Source organism: Triticum aestivum, chromosome 7B (assembly GCF_018294505.1).
Source record: "Triticum aestivum cultivar Chinese Spring chromosome 7B, IWGSC CS RefSeq v2.1, whole genome shotgun sequence".
Lineage (NCBI taxonomy): Eukaryota > Viridiplantae > Streptophyta > Magnoliopsida > Poales > Poaceae > Triticum > Triticum aestivum.
The window spans coordinates 746,203,913-746,228,175 of record NC_057813.1 but is presented as its reverse complement, the minus strand read 5'-3'; the positions used below and the strand labels follow the sequence as shown (position 1 = coordinate 746,228,175).

At 41.0% G+C, this 24,263-nt stretch overlaps 2 long non-coding RNA genes across 27 annotated transcripts; one reads left to right on the top strand and one right to left on the bottom strand.

Moving 5' to 3' along the window:
• Positions 1–2,764: 2,764 nt before the first annotated feature.
• On the top strand, positions 2,765–8,146 carry LOC123160543 (uncharacterized). The gene is made up of 3 exons (XR_006480248.1): positions 2,765–3,051; positions 6,335–6,399; positions 7,721–8,146. It is a non-coding gene; the product is annotated as an uncharacterized lncRNA (long non-coding RNA).
• A 9,574-nt stretch (positions 8,147–17,720) lies between these two features.
• On the bottom strand, positions 17,721–24,263 carry LOC123156968 (uncharacterized). 26 transcript variants are annotated; one of them, XR_006478583.1, is made up of 13 exons: positions 23,927–24,257; positions 23,719–23,802; positions 23,182–23,383; positions 22,667–22,756; positions 22,384–22,579; positions 22,251–22,293; positions 21,735–21,855; positions 21,557–21,632; positions 21,393–21,451; positions 19,715–20,928; positions 19,054–19,164; positions 18,134–18,365; positions 17,721–18,048 (listed from the first exon to the last, which is right to left on the bottom strand). It is a non-coding gene; the product is annotated as an uncharacterized lncRNA (long non-coding RNA). The 26 variants fall into 26 exon arrangements; XR_006478585.1 differs by having other exon boundaries at positions 19,747–20,928; XR_006478571.1 differs by having other exon boundaries at positions 18,134–19,164; positions 19,715–19,885; positions 20,101–20,928.

Here is a 24,263-nt window from a genome sequence, read left to right as displayed (position 1 = left end):
CTAAAATTGGCCCCGGGCCCCCAGATTTCTTCCTAGGCCAGGTATTATACTCTAGTAATTTGCCAATCCATTCTCTTGGAGCTGATTAAAATTCACCGAACCGCACTAATTCCCTTATTTATTTTCAGATCGGTCACCATTCTCACATATGCTACATGCGCTCTGTTTGGGATTCAAAGACTGATGCAAATATCTCCTCATCAAAGAAACCACTATTTCCGTCAAAAAAAAAAACTATCGTTACAGATAGCCCTCAACCTGTTTCTGCTGGAACTTCTTCATTTTTGACTAACATTCCCACGCCGTCGGAATTCCGCAGCATCCTCAAGTCTAACTACCCACAGTTGGTAAACACATATAACTTTTTTTAAAACCACTATGCAGCAGCACATAATTTCTCCCAGTACATATATAATTCATTTTTATATACAGGCACATTCCGATCTCCGCATACTCCTCAATCAACACAACGCTGTTTCATTTAAATCCCACAATGAATTGAAGCGATCCATTCATGAAGAGAACACTCGATTTCTTCACAGCCTTGTGTCCACCTTATCTAAAAGTTGCATCTGTTGTACGCTCCGCGGGACAACATGCATTGCACAAGAACTGCAGCCAGCTGATTGCCCTCTTTTATCTAATTTGTACCGTCATTCCAAGCAGCAGTCTAAGTCTGAAGGTAACTAGTATAATAAAAAACATTATTGAATAACAGTTTCACATCTTAACACATCTTATTCCATGTCAGGTGCTACATCCGCAGCACCAAAGGATAAACATAAGGCTGCCACTTCGTCTTATAATATTAATGAGGTCACACCATCACACAAGAAAAGCAGGATAAACTGTAAGTCACTACCTTTTTTTACTTCTCATCAGGTTGTACGCATTAATCTGTCGGTATTTTACTTTTTATTTAACCTCCCCTCTCCATGCTTTGCTTCCAGCAGTTGACGCTGATGACGATGTTACACCAAAAATCACAAAATTGCACCAATAAACCGAAGACTCCAAATGTTGGGCTGACAGCCTAATAGGCGGCATCCTCATGTTCAACGATGAGACTGACCCGCCTGAAGATGCTGTTGTATTTGCTCAGATATCACCATTCAAACCAACCCCCGTATCTACCCTACACACATCTTATGCTGATTCTCATTGGACTGATGGTAGATTACACATTCATCCACTACCAGACGTTCTACTCGCGATTGACTCATATCTTCGGAACCACCCACCAAGTGAACTTAGCTGGTATGACATATCACCTTTTTTATGTTTCAATAATTTGTTGTTTTATTTCCATTTCTCCTGACCCTACCTCTACTATCACAGCCCGTGGATTACACATGCCATTCCCCGTTATTGCTCTCTGACTGGTAACACTATAGTCGACCAGTTGTATGGATCCAAGCTTCTTGACCACGAAGCTTGCTGTCTCATATTCTGTCGTTTGAATCAGATTGACAACAAATCGCTATACCCTGGATCCACCCCCAAATGGCGCCGTTACATTGAAGCTGATTTCTTGGTATGACATACTTGTTGTTCTTTTTCGCTTCAAAATATTAGTTCCAACTAACCATCACTTTTTTCTATTGCTAAAGACTGCTGTACTCGCTGGAGACAATGTATGGGACATGGTATCTGTCCAGAAACAATTCATCCTAGAAGATATAAGCCAACAACTGCCGAACACGCGCCTAGTATGTATCTTAACTTAAAACGTTCCACTCCTGCATACGAACGAAAATTGTTTAACATTTTCATTCTTTCAGTTCATTATCCCAGCTTACCTTCAGTCTGGATGGAGTGTGTATTGTTGGGACATGAAGAGGAAGATCATCCACATGTGCGACACTGGCCTATGCTTGTTCTTACACTCCAAAAAGCCAGCCACCTAATTATTGCTGAAAAGCTTCATGATGCCCTCTTCACCTGTTTGAACAAGTTTTTCAAATCATGGCATGTTGACGCAGCAAATTGGAAGAAAAACTTCCAGTTTCTTTCGGCCACATTGTTTGACCACAACGAGAGTGGCGTCTGTATGATTCACATGGCTCGTTACTTTAACGGCATCGGTCTTGCTACAGAGCTTGACAATGTAAGACAACTCCCTCTACTATATTCTATAAATTCATATATTCATCATCATGTTCAAATCCCACCTGTCTCATTGCAAAACTCAAGAAACACTTGTTCATCAGAAGAAACTCATGGCGGCCGAGTTACTCCAGTTAGATGGCAACCTCTCCACCCTCCCTGCAACGCTCAAAAAAAATCTTCCTAGTATAAGGAAGAATAGTTCTCCGAACCAGTATTCCGTGATGTACGCACATCATCTATATCTGAATTCCATATTAAGTTTAATATTTCAGCACTTTTTTTTACCGAACAATGTAACGGATATTCGAATCTACCCCCTGTTTTAATGATTTACTATTATTATTATTATTATTATTATTATTATTATTATTATTATTATTATTATTATTATTATTATTATTCCACTATCTTAGTCCTATCTTCAAAATACGCCTTTTTTTAATCTCATACTTTTATGTATCTTTTTCACAGAGACGCTAGTAAGCTTGCCACAAAACTACAATAATTTTTGTTTTCCATTGGTGAAATATCAGGTTTACCACTTTACCCTGTATCATTCTGAAGTCTCTCCACCATGTCCTTTCAGACCCCCACCAGGAAACCACCCTTGTTACTACCAATCAGCACCCAACACCACATCCTCACCTCACTCACCTCCGCCCACTCTCAGCCACTCAAACCACCTACCCCCAAGTCGTCCCACAACTTCGGCCTTACAGATCTGCCATTGCCCACTTCTCCTCATTTCTCCTCTCCTCTCAGATCTTCATTCGTTCTGCCCTTCCCCTGTCCCCTCTAATATACAACAGTCAGTCACTACCTTGATCATACCATTACTGAACGAATCCTCCTGTTGGAGCGCAGGCCTCCTCATCCAAGATGTCTCTTGATCTACCAATCGGTTAAAGATTGCTAACATTGGCAGACCACCTCCAGCCCCTTGTGAGTCCCCTAACTTTCTCCCTACATGCCAATCATGTGTTTTATCAAAATAATTTATGTATTGTTTATTTCAGGCCTTTGCAAAATTATTACTTTTGCAAGTCCCACTATTCTGGTATTTCTTCTTATTTTTTTGTTTACTCAAAATAAAATGACTTCTTTTCCGATCAGGAATGCTGACCATACAATAACTTGCGTGCCCCAAGGAACAACTTGTTCAATTTTAGATTTCCGAAGCATACAAGTTAACACTCTAAATTTGTAAAATAATAACCCCTCGTTCTCAAGACATAAATCATAAACCGTGTCAAAATCTATAAAGTTTCATCAGCCTTAGATAGAGAAAAATATCAACATCTACAGCCAATATATATGTTAATATGCCTATCATTTTCAATTTTTTGCGGATGTTGATATTTTTACTTGTAAACTTGGACAATTGTTTCAAATTACGTATTGAAGAAATTGCGGCAAATCTATTGGATATTGCACTATATGTGTAAAGAAGCAATGAAATATTAATAATGTTTTAAAGACACTTTTATTCACTCAACACATGTCATTTCCATTTTTTGAATCCAAATATTAACAATACACCTCCTTCTTAAATCACAACCCTAAAAGACTGTCCTCTGTCAAAATCTCTGAACATTTGGCCAAAATAAATCAACGACTTAGGTGGTATGTTATGAAACTTTATTTGTCCACAAAGGGGGTCTCTTTGCAAAGTAAGGAGTACAGCCTTCAAAGGTTTCAAAATTATGTCTGCAGATTTTTTTTGTGAACCAGAGTAGGTTTATTAGTATTTAACAAACCCAAACCAGGACCCACCCACCCTTAGATGTTACAAGCCAAATCTTCTTCCCACCCAGATAAGCACTCCACATATGCAGCCATGTCTAAATGTTGCAGTTTGTCCACATGTCATCATACCTAAGTACCATGATAAAGCCTGTTACATATTCAGGCGCAAAATAATACACACATATCTTCTACATAATTGTTCCCCTAACCCATTGTAATCTAGACTTCAAGAGCAAGGACACCTTTAGGCGGGTATCCTTTGTTCCCTTTCATTCCCAGAACCCTCTGCAGGACATTGGCCTTCAGTTGTTTATTCCACTCCTACCACAAGTCAACATTCGATATATTAAATTTCTAGCCGCTTATATCATATATATGATATAATAACCATAGGTAATAACTATTTTTTTCAAAAAGACAGGCAAGTAGGGGGAAGAACTTGCCTTTGATCTCCCTTTCACCAGCGATTTCTCGTCGAAGTATGTGAAATAGTGCACCATGTCAAACGCACATTCGTCACTGTGAAAACGTAACCAGTTATTAATAAAAGAAAGTATTCATAAGCACAACAAAATAGTAGTGAAAAATTAACTTACATGTCTGCTGGCCCATGAAGTTCCTGGTGACACTTGTATGTAAACTTCTCGGGCACCACTTCCCAGCCCTTACTGAACTCTCTTGCACACTTCGCTAAACCAGTAATCAACTTCTCACAAATGCCACTATGTTTTTCCAGCAGACGTTCCTCTCCAATGCATGAATCCCTTGGATCAAGCACATGCACAATGCATTCGCTCATGTCAATAGCATACAATGTCCAGTATTGCTCTCTATCCCTTCTCGGTGCCATTATCTGAAATAACCAGTCACACAACTTACTTCATATCAAAACTAATATTCCAACTACAAACTTCTGTTTGCAAGTACAAACAATCTACTTACCATCCTGCAGCACCGCAGATCATACCCCCAAACCTCACTTGTGAACATTTCTTTCACCTTTGAATTAGCAAGATAATTTTTGTCATAGACCACCAGCTCCTAAACAGATATTGAATTGTCATTACTAGCAAGTAATCGACTATCACTAATCAGTTATTGTCCCACAGATTATAATAACTCACCGCCCAGAGAGGTAGCAAGATGTGCCTCCAACGGTTTCGTTGTGCAGGTGTCATCCAAGTCAGCTCAACCACCCACATCATCCTTATCACCACAACAAATCCTCTGTAATTCAGTCCACATGGACTACTAAACTGATCTACAAATTCGTCCCCAGTCATCTCCAGCAAATCTGGTTCCTCATGCTTGAACCAAGTGGTACAACCACAGTTTTAACCAGTCTTAGTACATCTAACATGCTACTTTCTAATACATGTTAAAGAATCAAACTTAGTTCCTCAGAGCTTACCGAGGACGCGTACCCCCGAATGAATGCCTCATGTTCCGCAACCCCAGGTTGGCCACTGCGTTCCTTATCTCCTCGTAGCATTGCCCTAGTAAAAAAGGCGAGATGGCAAAAACAACTTTCTTCCTACGTTGTCTCGCATATACGCATGGCCTTTTTGCCGGCTGGAAAGCTATTTCCTCCTCTCCTGTCATATCAGAAGCCAGCCTTTTCTTCTGCCTATGCGCCCCGTCATCTGTCTGGGCTACAAACTGTCCTTCATCATATGTCAGGAAGTTCAAATCTGGTATTTCAACTGTTGCATTGAGATGTCAGTACATTACATACATGAACCATAATTCATGCTACTACCATATAAACTACAAACACCGGTTTAACAATTTTTTTACCATTTATTCTTTGTGTTAAATATGCTTGCGCAAAGACGATCATTGGAACAAATACCCCCTTCCTTTCACAACACTCATCAATTCCCAACTTGTTCCTTGGTAATTTTTTAAGAGGTCCCATAGAATAATCGGAAAAACCACCCTTGTCGTCTCCTATGTATTTCAAATTAATTAAGTTGGACTCATCAACTATTGAATGTAATTACATTATAGTAATTTGTCTGTCATCATCACACAACTTACCAAGTAAGCTATTTCCAGCGCAATCATCCACTTTCTCCTTCCCTTTACTTTCCTTCACTAAAGTAGCAGACTCTGTCCGCCATAGAATAAATTTAAATGATTAAGTTCGATTTGTGAAATTACCCATGCTATACCAGAACACAAAACTATGGTTCATTGTTTAGCTGGACACCTATTCCATATATGAATAGAGACACCTCTAACAACCGCCCATTACATTATTTGTGATGTAAAGTTTTTCATACCTGCCACACTGTTGTCTTTTGAAGCACCGATCCCTTTCAATAACTGCATGCTTTCTGTCTTCAAACCTGTCAAACATTCCGCAACTTGCTTATGTCCGTTTTAATGCAGCTGTAATTATACATTTTTCTTTACCTTCAATCAACATATTTCCACAGCTCCTCAAATAACTAATGTTATTTTTCTTCTTCTCCAGTCCGATGTTTATGATGCACTCAAACAACTTGCTGAAATCTTCAACAACCCTACTCTTCTCGTTATGTAAGTAATTTTCCCTAATCATCCTGGCCATATCTGTATTAGCCCCTCCTACTGCTAATAGCATATCGTGTAAATCCATGCTATGATTTGTACCCTCCAACGCCATTCTTTCCGCATGTGCAGTGAACAATGGCAACACCTGACAGTTGTAAACAGACCAATCAGACCATTTATGCTTAACCATTACTCTATTGATAGCCAGTTTATTTATTACTTACACTTGTTGTCATTTCCACAATATCCGCTTCTCCTTCTTTGTAATCCAAGTCCGGCACGATTTTCTTTGGCTGAATACATAATAGCTTAACTGTTAGACATTATATAACAGTTTTTTTCAATGTTACACACTATATACCCAATGAATAATAGTTCTTACGAATGGCAACCCCACAATTTTTGTTTAGTTTCTTACAAACTAAGCAATATAATTTCAATGAAATACTGAAAACAATAATTGCTGTTCTATCATCCAAATTAATCATATTTCCTTAATGTATCACAACAGGAAGTCTTTTTTTTCTATGCCATGTATTATTACCGATAAGTAATCTGTTCCACGGAACTTATAAACTAGTCAGAATCAGATCCATTCTTCCCACATCAACTTTAAGTCTTCCTCACGTCTATATCTACGTCTATGTTATATCGCTCAACTGAGTTTTATATAAAACTAGTATAGAACTAACATTTTTTATAACTATAGTTTAATCACAATTAGGTCTAATTTATCACCCAATTACCAAATACCTTCAGCATTCCAGATGTTGTTAAGCCATCCACCTTTGAACTATTATAGTTCACAAGTGCTTCCAGCAAGCTAGCATTGTAGTATTTGATCCGTGGCTCCGCTCTTTCATCAAGCTTTAGGAAACCTACGTCAACTGAGTCGAAGAATAGCACCTACACTCAGACCCAAAAAACATCAGTGTATTCAACTTATAGCAATTTTTGTTGGTTGTCATATATAAGAAATTAGCTATTCTCACCATGAGTACTAATTGGCAACCATAAACGCACGCTGTTTTCATGTATTGTCTTGCCCTGGCTTTTGTCGCACCAACAAGTATTTCATCAAGAGTGTACTTGCCCCAGTTAAAATCTGTCAAATCTTCATGCTCCAGCACTAATTGGCAAGCAGAATGAGTAACTTGATTTAGGTGTTCCCTAGGACCTAAAAATGATGTCACGTAAAGCATTGCAAACGCCCTCTAAAACCTGATTTTTTCTGCCGGTATCTTCAGAAGTTCATCCACTTTTATTGGCACATATGTTTCAGGAAGTTTCATAAGCCTCCTTACTGACTTTATATCATCTACTTCAGCAGGTCTTGAGCACACTTGTATTTCATTCGAACCACCTTTCCTTGTTTCAAGTATCCTACAACACACATCTGCATTCAAATCAATAGTTCTCTGACCCACAGTGTCCAATGATAAACATGATTGCTCAGGGATCACACTCATCAGCAGCTGCATTGCCTGCTCTTTATGTTTCTTTGGAAAAGTATCAATGTCAAGAACCCCATACAGACCCATGGATCTGATTGCTGCCTTCTTGTCTTCCCCCCAACCTTGCATTGCAACTTTCAGTTTTTTAGGAGTGTAGCAAGTGTTAATTTTCCATTCTGGAACAACCCCTAGATCTTCATACTTCCTTGTGGGAGAATGCTCTGCAACTGGGCATATGCTGCTAGTGAAGGAAATATGCCCTAGAGGCAATAATAAAGTTATTATTTATTTCCTCATATCATGATAAATGTTTATTATTCATGCTAGAATTGTATTAACCGGAAACATAATACATGTGTGAATACATAGACAAAACTATAGTCACTAGTATGCCTCTACTTGACTAGCTCATTAATCAAAGATGGTTATGTTTCCTAACCATAGACATGTGTTGTCATTTGATTAGTGGGATCACATCATTAAGAGAATGATGTGATTGACATGACCCATTCCGTTAGCCTAGCACTTGATCGTTTAGTATACAGCTATTGCTTTCTTCATGACTTATACAAAGTTCCTGCAACTATGAGATTGTGCAACTCCCGTTTACCGGAAGAACACTTTGTGTGCTACCAAACGTCACAACGTAACTGGGTGATTATAAAGGTGCTCTACAGGTGTTTCCGAAGGTACATGTTGGGTTGGCATAATTCGAGATTAGGATTTGTCACTCCGATTGTCGGAGAGGTATCTCTGGGCCCTCTCGGTAATACTCATCACCTAAGCCTTGCAAGCATGTAACTAATGAGTTAGTTATGAGATGATGTATTACTGAACGAGTAAAGAGACTTGCCGGTAACGAGATTGAACTAGGTATTGGATACCAATGATCAAATCTCGGGCAAGTAACATACCGATGACAAAGGGAACAACGTATGTTGTTATGCGGTTTGACCGATAAAGATCTTCGTAGAATATGTAGGAACCAATATGGGCATCCAGGTCCCGCTATTGGTTATTGACCGAGAATGGTTCCAGGTCATGTCTACATAGTTCTCGAACCCGTAGGGTCTGCACGCTTAATGTTACGATGACAGTTTTATTATGAGTTTATAAGTTTTGATGTACAAAAGTTTGTTCGGAGTCTCGGATGTGATCACGGACATGACGAGGAGTCTCAAAATGGTCGAGAAATAAAGATTGATATATTGGACGACTATATTCGGACACCGGAAGTGTTCCGGGTGATTTCGGAGAAAACCGGAGTGCCGGGGGGGTTACCGGAACCCCCCGGGAGAGTATTGGGCCTATGGGTCTTAGGGGAAAGGAGAGAGGGGCGGCCAGCATGGGCCGCGCCCCCCCTCCCCCCTCTGGTCCGAATTGGACTAGGAGGGGGGCGGCGCCCCCCCTTTCCTTCCCCCTCTCCCCCTTCCTTCCTCCTCCTAGTAGAAGTAGGAAAGGAGGAGTCCTACTCCTACTAGGAGGAGGATTCCTCCTCCCTTGGCGCGCCCAAACGGGCCAGCCGGCCTCCCCCCTTGCTCCTTTATATACGGGGGCGGGGGGGCACCCCATAGACACACAAGTTGATCTATGGATCGTTCCTTAGCCGTGTGCGGTGCCCCCCTCCACCATATTCCACCTCGGTCATATCGTCGCGGAGTTTAGGCGAAGCCCTGCGCCGGTAGAACATCATCATCGTCACCAAGCCGTCGTGCTGATGTAACTCATCTCCGGAGCTCGGCTGGATCGGAGGCCGGAGATCGTCATCGAGCTGAACGTGTGCTGAACTCGGAGGCTCCGTACGTTCGGTGCTTGGATCGGTCGGATCGTGAAGACGTACGACTACATCAACCGCGTTGTGCTAACGCTTCCGCTTACGGTCTATGAGGGTACGTGGATGAACACTCTCCCCTCTCGTTGCTATGCCATCATCATGATCTTGCGTGTGCGTAGGAATTTTTTTTGAAATTACTACGTTCCCCAACAGTGGTATCCGAGCCAGGTTTTATGCGTTGATGTTATATGCACGAGTAGAACACAAGTGAGTTGTGGGCGATACAAGTCATACTGCTTACCAGCATGTCATACTTTGGTTCGGCGGTATTGCGAGATGAAGCGGCCCGGACCGACATTACGCGTACGCTTACGCGAGACTGGTTTCACCGTTACGAGCACTCGTGCTTAAAGGTGACTGGCGGGTGTCTGTCTCTCTCACTTTAGCTGAATCGAGTGTGGCTACGCCCGGTCCTTGTGAAGGTTAAAACATCACCAACTTGACGAACTATCATTGTGGTTTTTGATGCGTAGGTAAGAACGGTTCTTGCTAAGCCCGTAGCAGCCACGTAAAATTTGCAACAACAAAGTAGAGAACGTCTAACTTGTTTTTGCAGGGCATGTTGTGATGTGATATGGTCAAGACGTGATGCTATATTTTATTGTATGAGATGATCATGTTTTGTAACCGAAGTTATCGGCAACTAGCAGGAGCCATATGGTTGTCGCTTTATTGTATGAAATGCAAACACCCTGTAATTGCTTTACTTTATCACTAAGCGGTAGCGATAGTCGTAGAAGCAATAGATGGCGTAAACGACAACGATGCTACGATGGAGATCAAGGTGTCGCGCTGGTGACAATGGTGATCACGACGGTGCTTCGGAGATGGAGATCACAAGCACAAGATGATGATGGCCATATCATATCACTTATATTGTTTGCATGTGATGTTTATCCTTTATGCATCTTATCTTGCTTTGATTGACGGTAGCATTTTAAGATGATCTCTCACTAAAATTATCAAGAAGTGTTCTCCCTGAGTATGCACCGTTGCCAAAGTTCGTCATGCCGAGACACCACGTGATGATCGGGTGTGATAAGCTCTACGTCCATCTACAATGGGTGCAAGCCAGTTTTGCACACACGGAATACTCAGGTTAAACTTGACGAGCCTAGCATATGCAGATATGGCCTCGGAACACGGAGACCGAAAGGTCGAGCGTGAATCATATAGTAGATATGATCAACATAGTGATGTTCACCATTGAAAACTACTCCATCTCACGTGATGATCGGTTATGGTTTAGTTGATTTGGATCACATGATCACTTAGATGACTAGAGAGATGTCTGTCTAAGTGGGAGTTCTTAAGTAATATGATTAATTGAACTTAAAATTATCATGAACTTAGTACCTGATAGTATCTTGCTTGTCTATGTTTGTTTGTAGATAGATGGCTCATGCTGTTGTTCCGTTCAATTTTAATGCGTTCCTTGAGAAAGCAAAGTTGAAAGATGATGGTAGCAATTACATGGACTGGGTCCGTAACCTGAGGATTATCTTCATTGCTGCACAGAAAAGTTACGTCCTGGAAGCACCGCTGGGTGCCAGGCCTGCTGCTGATGCAACTGACGACGTTAAGAACGTCTGGCAGAGCAAAGCTGATGACTACTCTATAGTTCAGTGTGCCATGCTTTACGGCTTAGAACCGGGTCTTCAACGATGTTTTGAACGTCATGGAGCATATGAGATGTTCCAGGAGTTGAAGTTAATATTTCAAGCAAATGCCCGGATTGAGAGATATGAAGTCTCCAATAAGTTCTATAGCCGCAAGATGGAGGAGAATAGTTCTGTCAGTGAACACATACTCAGAATGTCTGGGTATAATAATCACTTGATTCAACTGGGAGTTAATCTTCCTGATGATAGTGTCATTGACAGAATTCTCCAATCACTGCCACCAAGCTACAAGAGCTTTGCGATGAACTATAATATGCAAGGGATGAAAAAGACTATTCCCGAGCTCTTCGCAATGCTAAAAGCCGCAGAGGTAGAAATCAAGAAGGAGCATCAAGTGTTGATGGTCAACAAGACCACTAGTTTCACGAAAAAGGGCAAATGGAAGAAGAAGGGGAACTTCAAAAAGAACGGCAAGCAAGTTGCTGCTCAAGAGAAGAAACCCAAGTCTGGACCTAAGCCTGAAACTGGGTGCTTCTACTGCAAGCAGACTGGTCACTGGAAGCGGAACTGCCCCAAGTATTTGGCGGATAAGAAGGATGGCAAAGTGAACAAAGGTATATGTGATATACATGTTATTGATGTGTACCTAACTAGAGCTCGTAGTAGCACCTGGGTATTTGATATTGGTTCTGTTGCTAATATTTGCAACTCGAAATAGGGACTACGGAATAAGCGAGCACTGGCCAAGGACGAGGTGACGATGCGCGTAGGAAACGGTTCCAAAGTCGATGTGACCGCGGTCGGCACGCTACCTCTACATCTACCTTCTAGATTAGTTTTAGACCTGAATAATTGTTATTTGGTGCCAGCGTTGAGCATGAACATTATATCTGGATCTTGTTTAATGCGAGACGGTTATTCATTTAAATCAGAGAATAATGGTTGTTCTATTTATATGAGTAATATCTTTTATGGTCATGCACCCTTGAAGAGTGGTCTATTTTTATTGAATCTCGATAGTAGTGATACACATATTCATAATGTTGAAGCCAAAAGATGCAGAGTCGATAATGATAGTGCAACTTATTTGTGGCACTGCCGTTTAGGTCATATCGGTATAAAACGCATGAAGAAACTCCATACTGATGGACTTCTGGAATCACTTGATTATGAATCACTTGGTACTTGTGAACCGTGCCTCATGGGCAAGATGACTAAAACACCGTTCTCCGGAACTATGGAGAGAGCAACAGATTTGTTGGAAATCATACATACAGATGTATGTGGTCCGATGAATGTTGAGGCTCGTGGCGGATATCGTTATTTTCTCACCTTCACAGATGATTTGAGCAGATATGGGTATATCTACTTAATGAAGCACAAGTCTGAAACATTTGAAAAGTTCAAAGGATTTCAGAGTGAAGTGGAAAATCATCGTAACAAGAAAATAAAGTATCTACGATCTGATCGTGGAGGAGAATATTTGAGTTACGAGTTTGGTTTACATTTGAAACAATGCGGAATAGTTTCGCAACTCACGCCACCCGGAACACCACAACGAAATGGTGTGTCCGAACGTCGTAATCGTACTTTACTTGATATGGTGCGATCTATGATGTCTCTTACCGATTTACCACTATCGTTTTGGGGTTATGCTTTAGAGACGGACGCATTCACGTTAAATAGGGCACCATCAAAATCCATTGAGACGACGCCTTATGAACTGTGGTTTGGCAAGAAACCAAAGTTGTCGTTTCTTAAAGTTTGGGGCTGCGATGCTTATGTAAAGAAACTTCAACCAGATAAGCTCGAACCCAAATCGGAGAAATGTGTCTTCATAGGATACCCAAAAGGGACTTTTGGGTACACCTTCTATCACAGATCCGAAGGCAAGACATTCGTTGCTAAGAATTGATCCTTTCTAGAGAAGGAGTTTCTCTCGAAAGAAGTGAGTGGGAGGAAAGTAGAACTTGATGAGATAACTGTATCTACTCCCTTATTGGAAAGTAGTTCATCACGAGAACCGGTTCCTGTGACGACTACACCAATTAGTGAGGAAGCTAATGATATTGATCATGAAACTTCAGATCAAGTTTCTGCTGAACCTCGTAGGTCTACCAGAGTAAGATCCGCACCAGAGTGGTACGGTAATCCTATTCTGGAAGTCATGTTACTTGACCATGCTGAACCTACGAACTATGAGGAAGCGATGATGAGCCCAGATTCCGCAAAATGGCTAGAGGCCATGAAATCTAAGATGGGATCCATGTATGAAAACAAAGTATGGACTTTCGTTGACTTGCCCGATGATCGGCAAGCCATTGAGAATAAATGGATCTTTAAGAAGAAGACTGACGTTGATGGTAATGTAACTGTCTATAAAGCTCGACTTGTTGCGAAAGGTTTTCGACAAGTTCAAGGGGTTGACTACGATGAGACTTTCTCACCCGTAGCGATGCTTAAGTCTGTCCGAATCATGTTAGCTATTGCTGCATTTCATGATGATGAAATTTGGCAAATGGATGTCAAGACTGCATTCTTGAATGGATTTCTAGAAGAAGAGTTGTATATGATGCAGCCGGAAGGTTTTGTTGATCCAAAAGGTGCTAACAAAGTATGCAAGCTCCAGCATTCCATTTATGGACTGGTGCAAGCATCTCGGAGTTGGAATAAATGCTTTGATAGTGTGATCAAAGCATATGGTTTTATACAGACTTTTGGAGAAGCCTGTATTTACAAGAAAGTGAGTGGGAGCTCTGTAGCATTTCTAGTTTTATATGTAGATGACATATTATTAATTGGAAATGATATAGAATTTCTGGATAGCATATTGGGATACTTGAATAAAAGTTTTTCAATGAAAGACCTCGGTGAAGCTGCTTACATATTGGGCAACAAGATCTATAGAGATAGATCAAGACACTTAATAGGACTTTCACAAAGCACAAACCTTGACAAAATTTTGAAAAAGTTCAAAATGGATCAGGCAAAGAAAGGATTCTTGCCTGTGCTACCAGGTGTGAAGTTGAGTCAAACTCAGTGCCCGACCACAGCAGAAGATAGAGAGAAAATGAAAAATGTTCCCTATGCTTCAGCCATAGGCTCTATCATGTATGCAATGCTGTGTACCAGACCTGACGTATGCTTAGCAATAAGCTTGGCAGGAAGGTACCAAAGTAATCCAGGAGTGGATCACTGGACAGCGGTCAAGAACATCCTGAAATACCTGAAAAGGACTAAGGATATGTTTCTCGTATATGGAGGTGACAAAGAGCTAGTCGTAAATGGTTACGTCGATGCAAGCTTTGACACTGATCCAGACGATTCTAAATCGCAAACCGGATACGTGTTTTTATTAAACGGTGGAGCTGTAAGTTGGTGCAGTTCTAAACAAAGCATCGTGGCGGGATCTACATGTGAAGCGGAGTACATAGCTGCTTCGGAAGCAGCGAATGAAGGAGTCTGGATGAAGGAGTTCATTTCCGATCTAGGTATCATACCTAGTGCATCGGGACCAATGAAGATCTTCTGTGACAATACTGGTGCAATTGCCTTGGCAAAGGAATCCAGATTTCACAAGAGGACCAAGCACATCAAGAGACGCTTCAATTCCATTCGAGACCAAGTCCAAGTGAGAGACATAGAGATTTGCAAGATACATACGGATCTGAATGTTGCAGACCCGTTGACTAAGCCTCTCTCACGAGCAAAACATGATCAGCACCAAGACTCCATGGGTGTTAGAATCATTACTATGTAATCCAGATTATTGACTCTAGTGCAAGTGGGAAGCTGAAGGAGATATGCCTTAGAGGCGATAATAAAGTTATTATTTATTTCCTCATATCATGATAAATGTTTATTATTCATGCTAGAATTGTATTAACCGGAAACATAATACATGTGTGAATACATAGACAAAACTATAGTCACTAGTATGCCTCTACTTGACTAGCTCATTAATCAAAGATGGTTATGTTTCCTAACCATAGACATGTGTTGTCATTTGATTAGTGGGATCACATCATTAAGAGAATGATGTGATTGACATGACCCATTCCGTTAGCCTAGCACTTGATCGTTTAGTATACAGCTATTGCTTTCTTCATGACTTATACAAAGTTCCTGCAACTATGAGATTGTGCAACTCCCGTTTACCGGAAGAACACTTTGTGTGCTACCAAACGTCACAACGTAACTGGGTGATTATAAAGGTGCTCTACAGGTGTTTCCGAAGGTACATGTTGGGTTGGCATAATTCGAGATTAGGATTTGTCACTCCGATTGTCGGATAGGTGTCTTTGGGCTCTCTCGGTAATACTCATCACCTAAGCCTTGCAAGCATGTAACTAATGAGTTAGTTATGAGATGATGTATTACGGAACGAGTAAAGAGACTTGCCGGTAACGAGATTGAACTAGGTATTGGATACCGACGATCAAATCTCGGGCAACTAACATACCGATGACAAAGGGAACAACATATGTTGTTATGCGGTTTGACCGATAAAGATCTTCGTAGAATATGTAGGAACCAATATGGGCATCCAGGTCCCGCTATTGGTTATTGACCGAGAATGGTTCTAGGTCATGTCTACATAGTTCTCGAACCCGTAGGGTCTGCACGCTTAACGTTACGATGACAGTTTTATTATGAGTTTATAAGTTTTGATGTACCGAAGTTTGTTCGGAGTCCCGGATGTGATCACGGACATGACGAGGAGTCTCGAAATGGTCGAGACATAAAGATTGATATTATTGGACGACTATATTCGGACACCGGAAGTGTTCCGGGTGATTTCGGAGAAAACCGGAGTGCCGGGGGGGTTACCGGAACCCCCCGGGAGAGTATTGGGCTTATGGGTCTTAGGGGAAAGGAGAGAGGGGCGGCCAGCATGGGCCGCGCGCCCCCTCCCCCCTCTGGTCTGAATTGGACTAGGAGGGGGGCGGCGCCCCCCCTTTCCTTCCCCCTCTCCCCCTTCATTCCTCCTCCTAGTAGAAGTAGGAAAGGAGGAGTCCTACTCCTACTAGGAGGAGGATTCCTCCTCCCTTGGCGCGCCCAAAGGGGTCGGCCGGCCTCCCCCCTTGCTCCTTTATATACGGATCGTTCCTTAGCCGTGTTCGATGCCCCCCTCCACCATATTCCACCTCGGTCATATCGTCGCGGAGTTTAGGCGAAGCCCTGCGCCGGTAGAACATCATCATCGTCACCACGCCGTCGTGCTGACATAACTCATCTCCGGAGCTCGGCTGGATCGGAGGCCGGAGATCGTCATCGAGCTGAACGTGTGCTGAACTCGGAGGCTCCGTACGTTCGGTGCTTGGATCGGTCGGATCGTGAAGACGTACGACTACATCAACCGCGTTGTGCTAACGCTTCCGCTTACGGTCTACGAGGGTACATGGACGAACACTCTCCCCTCTCGTTGCTATGCCATCACCATGATCTTGTGTGTGCGTAGTAATTTTTTTGAAATTACTACGTTCCCCAACAGCTAGATCCAGTTTCCCAATCAGACAAGAACCTATGCTTAGGCAGCCTACCCGTACCAACCCCTCTTTCTGGTGACATCTGCAATAAAGTTCAAAGTCAGTACAGTACCATGGTTTTCATTTACTGTACATGCCAGATCGAATCATATCACATCCTCCCTCAACCTCCCCCCCACCCCCAGCCATCTATTGAAATAAAGTAGAACCTAAAAGAAGAAATCTCCCTTTCAAAAAAGGGTGTGCTCGGAGGAATCCAAGTGCATATATACCCCAGAACAAAATACTCTAGTACAGCATAGTACTTTCAGGCACCATCACCAAATTGAACACCACCAGTACAGGCCCCACACACACCATATGAACCAGCAACTAGAACAAAAACTCAGACACAGACCCAGATTCATTAAAGAGGAAACAAAGCTTTGACCAGGAAATGTTCGAACCAGCTCACTGGTCCATCCTGGTCAAAGAGCTTCGTAGGGGATAGAAAGAACCTAATCCAAATCGAACCAGAGATAGAAAACTGCTTCTAAATGTTTTTTCTATTGGATATTACCTCTAGGTCTTCTACTTCCATGGACAGGTCGTCTGTTCTTCACATTTTGCTCTCTCTCTGGTTCAGAGCATATTTCATACAAGACGAGCTAGAGGAGAGGCGAGGGAGAGCAGAGAGACCCAAATGAATTAACTCTACCTCCTCTACCACCCAGTTGCCACCTTTGTATTAACTAGATGACCTGCCGCGCCATTTGGCGCGCGAGACAAATTTAAAGCAAGAACTAAAAGAGTACTTTTTTTTTGGTAGCAGACAATGTTGATGTATACTCTTTTGCAATGTGTCGTGGATCTGCATAAAAATATTTTTTTCCTCATTTGTAATGTATGAAACTAATAAAATTGACACAAAAGCCCAACTGAAACGAAGAACAAAATGCAAATGTTTGAGTTTGCAATTAGAAGATTCAAGTAGCTATATACGCAGGTGGCACAATAAAATGCACGAAAGACATGATAATATAGAGCATTGTGTCCAGGAGCATTTCTAATTGATAGTGGTCAATTACATCATATACTCCCTCCGTCCGAAAAAGCTTGTCCCAACACGGATGCATCAAAGGCATATTTCTGTGTAATCAAAAGATGGATGAAAGTTTTTCATGTTGTTCACAAGTCCCTTGGCTTCACTCGTCCAATGGTCATTGGTGTGGGTGTTGTATGAAACAATGCCCCTTGCATCTGTTTGTCCATGCACCCTGTAACATGAGAACTATTTGCTAAAGAAACAAAAAGATTAATGCTTCTCCTAACTACCAACTATATTATGACATGTCTAAGTACCTTTTCGGAAGAAAACCTGATCCAAGTCGTCAAGGTACTGGCGAATGAAATCATTGGGGTATTGGAAAAAAAGTGGTATTCTCAGCAAAAAGCATTCCTCGAAGTGAGATATATTTGGTCAACTACTTGCAAGATTCCACCTTATACCTTCTCTTATACGTCCTTTCAATTTATTTGCTTTGAAACCAAACATATACTGGATGAATTATGAGAACTAACCAGAACTCTTATACTGCCAGATTGTAATACTACAATAAGCCGGGATGAAAATACAAAGCCCCAGATTTGACAGAACACCAATAGAACTATGCACAAACCAAACATGAATGATACACCATGTTACAAAAGTATATCAAAAGTATTGCCCAATTTCACATTTCACGTCATTTTATATAGAACATAACCAGAGGCACACAAGATGCGCTGCATAATGGCAGCCAGCTAATCCGACATCATGTAACTGAATCCATTGGAGTGCCAGTTCCAAACAGTATTACATGCATTAGGAGACAGGTGAACTATTGACTGGAAAACTTTATTTGCCTGGCAAACTGTAGCAAAAGAAAGCTTAATAAAAGGAGAACGTATGCTAAAAAGAAATTTTCTAGCCTATGGTTTGTAAAAGAGCAGGAGAATGAACATGACTTCCTAGGGTAAACTAAATTATTTTAATTGAGCAAAGAAAAGAGTAGCAGGATTTGTATATACATGTCCGACCTAGACTAAATTTTGCATCATGATGGTTTCCATCAAGCTAGAAAAAGTGAAAGCAGACAATTTACGTACTCAATCCAAAATCACCTTGAGAGTGTCATTAGTACAAAGCAGAAGATTTTCAGGATGATATAAGGAAGAAGATAAATGGTATGGACCCACTTTTCTTCCCATAGAGCACATCAGTAAGCAGCACCCCACAATACCTTCAGATCGTGGTGATAAACGCCTCTGCTATGGCAGTAGCTGACAATGTTGATCAGCTGCTAGAAATATTTCCTTGCATCATCGTCCTCTTTCAGCCTCTTGTGTGAAGCCTAGACACGGATAACGACAAAATTAAGCATATAGGCACACCATCGAACAACAAGAAACACAGCAAAATCGAGGGACGCTCGCGAGCATAGGTCCACATAGAAATTGCAAGTTTAAAAACAGCGATATATTCAAAAGAAGTACCTTGATAGGAGATTATACCTATTGCTAAACCACAACTTGACAACATTAATGTAAATATATACGACCAGTCATACTTCCATAATACAGAATCAAATAACATTAAAAAAAAACATGCATCCCACAAAAAGTTTTAGCTTCAGAGCAGAATACTAATCTATCTTTGTCCTTGTACCCTTTTTCTTCTCCAAACTCGAGTGTGATGCCTTTCCTATTCATGTATCGTGTGCTTCTCCAATGACAATTTCTCTTTCGCAAACTATGTAGCCACTGTTTATTACCTCTCTCACCCTCTCTCAATCTTAGCTTTAACTTAAATTATTCAAGGACGACAACTGCTGAGAATGCAAAAAACACAAACTGACTCGTACAGAACTATGGAGAACAATTTTTCAACAATTCAGAGCTCACAATTATCTGTATCCAAAGAATTTTATATGAACCTTGTGTCCATGGTCCAACGCCAAACAACAGGCCAACAGGGTAATATCATGTGTGAATTATGTTCTCTGAAACAAAGGACAAACCGTAAAGATATTATCAACGATTATACCGCTTCAAGAAAATATCGGTGACGCTCCCCTGCATTTGGTAAAACAAATGTTAAGAACAAAGGACGTTAATGGCAGATTCATGTTAATGAAAATGAAAATAGTGTGTATTCCATATCAGGCAGCTTTGTTTTGTAACATTTTAACTCAACTTCAGTTTGACTTGATTGCCATTGATGGCTTTATTTATGAAGTCGGACATTGTGCCTTATCTCTAAAAAAAAAGAACTTCACACGCAAACTAACCTGGTTCAGTCTTGCTATATTAAAGGAAGACCGTTTTATGAATGCAGATGCACCAACTGACCAATCCCATACAGATTTTAAATAAAAAAAATATTGTGATGATGCATTCTTTATCATCTATCAATAAAACAAAGAGCTGAAGAAAAGAAATTAAGTATGAACAAATCAGACCGGATTACAACATGATATATATTGAGTAAGCATGAAGTTCGATACAAACAAAAAAGAAAGATCATGAACAATGAAATATATATCTGCTCAAATTTTTTATTCAAATGGCAAGCAAATAAATTTCTTTACTTAGGCTGGAGGCTTGCATGGAATATTTCTTTCTTGAATGCGGATCAAATCATCAATATGCCACAGACAGAAGGGAAACCAAATAGCAACGACGAACAATTCAGTTTGCGATTAAGGAAAAGAATTGCTGAATTTCAAAACTGAAAGAAGGAAGCACTAAGTTAGTTTCTGCAAAATAGGAAAATTTGTATTGTTCTAACACTAATAGATAACAGAACAAAATCTGTCCAATAGAAAATTAGGCTTGATGCACTCAATACGCTTTAAGGGGCAATAGTGTGGATGGCCTTAGGACTGCACAATCTCTAGGAAGCTATCTGTTTATGAACAGAGGTGGTATGAAACAGAGACATGGTCCATGATTTAATCTGTTGATACTAATTACAGCAACATGCACCTGGAGCAAGAGGGGGCACAATCTCGTGTTGTTGCTCTCAGAAATAGAGAACACTTTTGTATCGCTCAACATGGTGGCTGAAGTAGTATGTTCGACTGGTGGTGAGAAGGATGACCCCGGCTCCCAGCTCACTACACACCGAAAATTGGTAACTTATTTCTAGGATCAAACCATTTGGAAGCTCTGTATTATACAATAAAAAAAACCGAAAACAAGTTTCACAATGGCAACCTAATTAAGAACATGCTCTCCTCAGTCACATAATCATTTAATGAAAAAAGAGAAAGGATCTAGAGCACATCACACAAGTCTACTGTGTCAGGAGCAGACAAGAACAAGGGACATTCATATTTCATCATCAATACCTCCTACACTATACACAGCCTGTACAAAATATAAAACTTAAAATGTTGTCAAACCAAAAGAAAACACACTGTAAAGAGATGTAAAAGGGACATGCTCGTTAAACTTTACAATCTCTTCCAAGGATTTTTTTATGAAAAGAAAATGTAATGGGTCTCATTGTCAAGAAACTCGTGATTCCCAATAACAGACCATGATACTAATTTCTGAAGTAACATAATACAGGCTGTACCTTCAAATGTTGCTTGTAGTCGCTTTCTTTTAGAATTTCCTTCATTGACCAGCTTATCCCTGAAAAGTTGGCAAGAAAATCAATTTCATGAGTGAATCTTGTGCAAACCAGGAAAAAACAGAATCAAGACACCAAAAGAGAAAACTGGGACAATCAACCCCCACCTTGTACATGACCTTGCGCTTCGCCGGTCCTGCAGAATAACAGCGTGCAATGAATGAATAGGAAGATTGATCTTAGCTGCACACACAAAAATATTTGTTGGAAGAACTTTTTGTAGGGTAGTGGATATTCTTGCTTAAAATTTAATGAGAGTGAACAAAATCTAGAAACAAAAAGTACATCACTAAGTTGCGTGTTTCCATGGAGCAGCCGCTGCTTCCCTTTGAGCCACCATAGCCACTGTTTGCACATGTGCAGGTTGCCTCTGTCAACAACTCTTATTATCCGCACCTTCCTAGTTCTGAAATTAACGGGATGGAGCACATAGTTTAAAGATTTAAGAGAATAGTAAACAACTGCAGGTTTCAAAGGTGTGGTAAATTTAAGTTGCAAATTTGCATATGTAGACACCCTATAATGTAAAGGATGGCAGTGCCAAAATAACTAAGATACATGCTCTTATTTTATACGCTTTAAAACTTGAGAACATGATTGCCGCGGCTTGCCACGGCTTGCCGCGGCATGTGTATTTTTGTGGGAAAACATGGTAATATGTGCAGAAGTAAAGAACAAATCGCGTGGATGCTTGTTGGCATGTATAAAATCATAAGAGCATGACGGGAGAACCATGATCATGAAATCAAAACAGATGGATTGCTAGTGCAAGAAGAGAGTTCAGTTATCATCTCAGCTCACCTGGGAAGAAACAGCAACTTCCATTTCCAAAAGAAAGATATATCTGCATCAACAATTCTTGATCTGTCAAGAATCCCAACAAGGGGAATTAAGAACATACCACAAAGATGAAAATGAACAAAAGAACACATACACGTCTGAAGCTGCTGATAATGGAAGCTGACTATCAATAATGGTGTCAGATTGCTCTTGCTTTCATTCTACTGATGTCCTCTATAGTACCTCGACCACCGAGCAAGTTTGGAAATGGCCAATATTTGTTTTTCTTGTGAAACATTCTTTGAGATCCCCACATTCTAATTTCCACGAATCATTCAGGTAATCTCCGACTGATAAAATTGCATATTAAAATCATGCTTTAGATAAACTGATTGAAACATTGAAAGAAATCAAATAATAGGTGCAGCAGTAGCAACCTATCATGCTTCTCCCTATCTGTCAGCAGATCCAACCACCACAAGGTCCAATCAGAAGCCCCAACTCACTTGCAATTTACAATCCATTTCCTACATCAAATTAGAGAAATAAACTGGAATCACCGGACCACCAACTATTACAATCAGTGTTATAGATTTTCTTCACTTATGTGAAATAGGAATTTCATGTTCCTCTTGCAAATCAGGATAAAGCACTGCATGCATTTAATAAACTTTCATGTACGGAAAATTAGAGAATGCGCAGGGTCGCTAAGAGTCATCTATTACTATTAGCACAGCCACAAAAGTGTAATTATTCATAGAATATTAGCATAATTATGTGGCAAATGTTCTCTTATCTAAATACGTTGGATTTCACAAATTTAAAGCTGCAAGGAGAGGAATGGATGGATGAAATCGCAAGAGGAAATGGAAGTACGAGTCCTTCAAATGCATGGAAGAAAGGCAAACTGGAAGACGACAAACACAATACGTGTCGCTCTATTAGAACTAACCTGTGAATCAAATCTTTTAGAATTAGTATATCTGTAAATCTTATGACTGAAAGAAGAGCCATAGCTGTGAAAGCTTCTCCAATGAGCCTGACACAAAATTCCACTCCATGGGATGTAGCTGATAGGTGTGATATACACAAATTTCCTCTCCTTCCAGCGGAAGACAATGTTAAGATGGGGAGAGACCGCAACACCAAAAATTCTGCAAATAAAGAAAGATTAGTCGTGAATAGAGCATCCATGTGAATGAAAACTCTACAATAATCCCCTAAGCCTTTTCATTCTTGCAACCTACGTACACCCAGAGACAAAAGAGTGCTCATATCATACTGAAAATGCATGTAAGATATATCTACAGGCACACATATATCTTCAACCGAAGCAAAGCAACTCATACATATGCACATGATATCCCTGTAAGGATGTGCCAAGAATATCAAGAATTAATATCAAGCAAGGAAAAAAGCATGAGTTCCAAATTTAGTGAGGTGAGACAGGGTTGACCTGTAACTCACCAATCATTGAAAGAAAACCCACCTGTAAATTAGTTTGTGCCTGCTGCATCATACAAATGAAAATTGTAACCAACTTCCTCCCTGAAGTAACATCCACATCCAAACTCTGGAATCAAATCAGAAATTAAGATGGGAGAGGAACAAAAAATAAATAGATGTGAATGATCTTCATAGAAAACGAAAGAAATCACACTTGCAGGATGGAGGAACAGTGTGGAGGAAGATCTCACCTGGTACTCACGCCCTCTGCTCGCCATTTACGCGGGTAGGAGGAGGCACCAGGACGGGGGCAGGAAAAGATGCAGCCTAGCACCAGCCTAAAGAGCGTGCGCTGCTGGTCGAACCCAGGCCTCACCCTTCCCTGCTCCTCCCACGGCGGCGACCTCCGCCCGATCTGGCATCGGTCGATCCACCGCCGGGACGCTCGGATCTCCTCTTCCTCCTCCAGATCCCGCATCTCTCCTCTTCCTCCAAATCCGTGGGTGGCTTGCACGGGGGGAGAGAGGGGTTAGCGAGAGAGAGAGAGAGGAGGGCAACGAGGAGGAGGAGGCGAGTGGGACGGGAGGC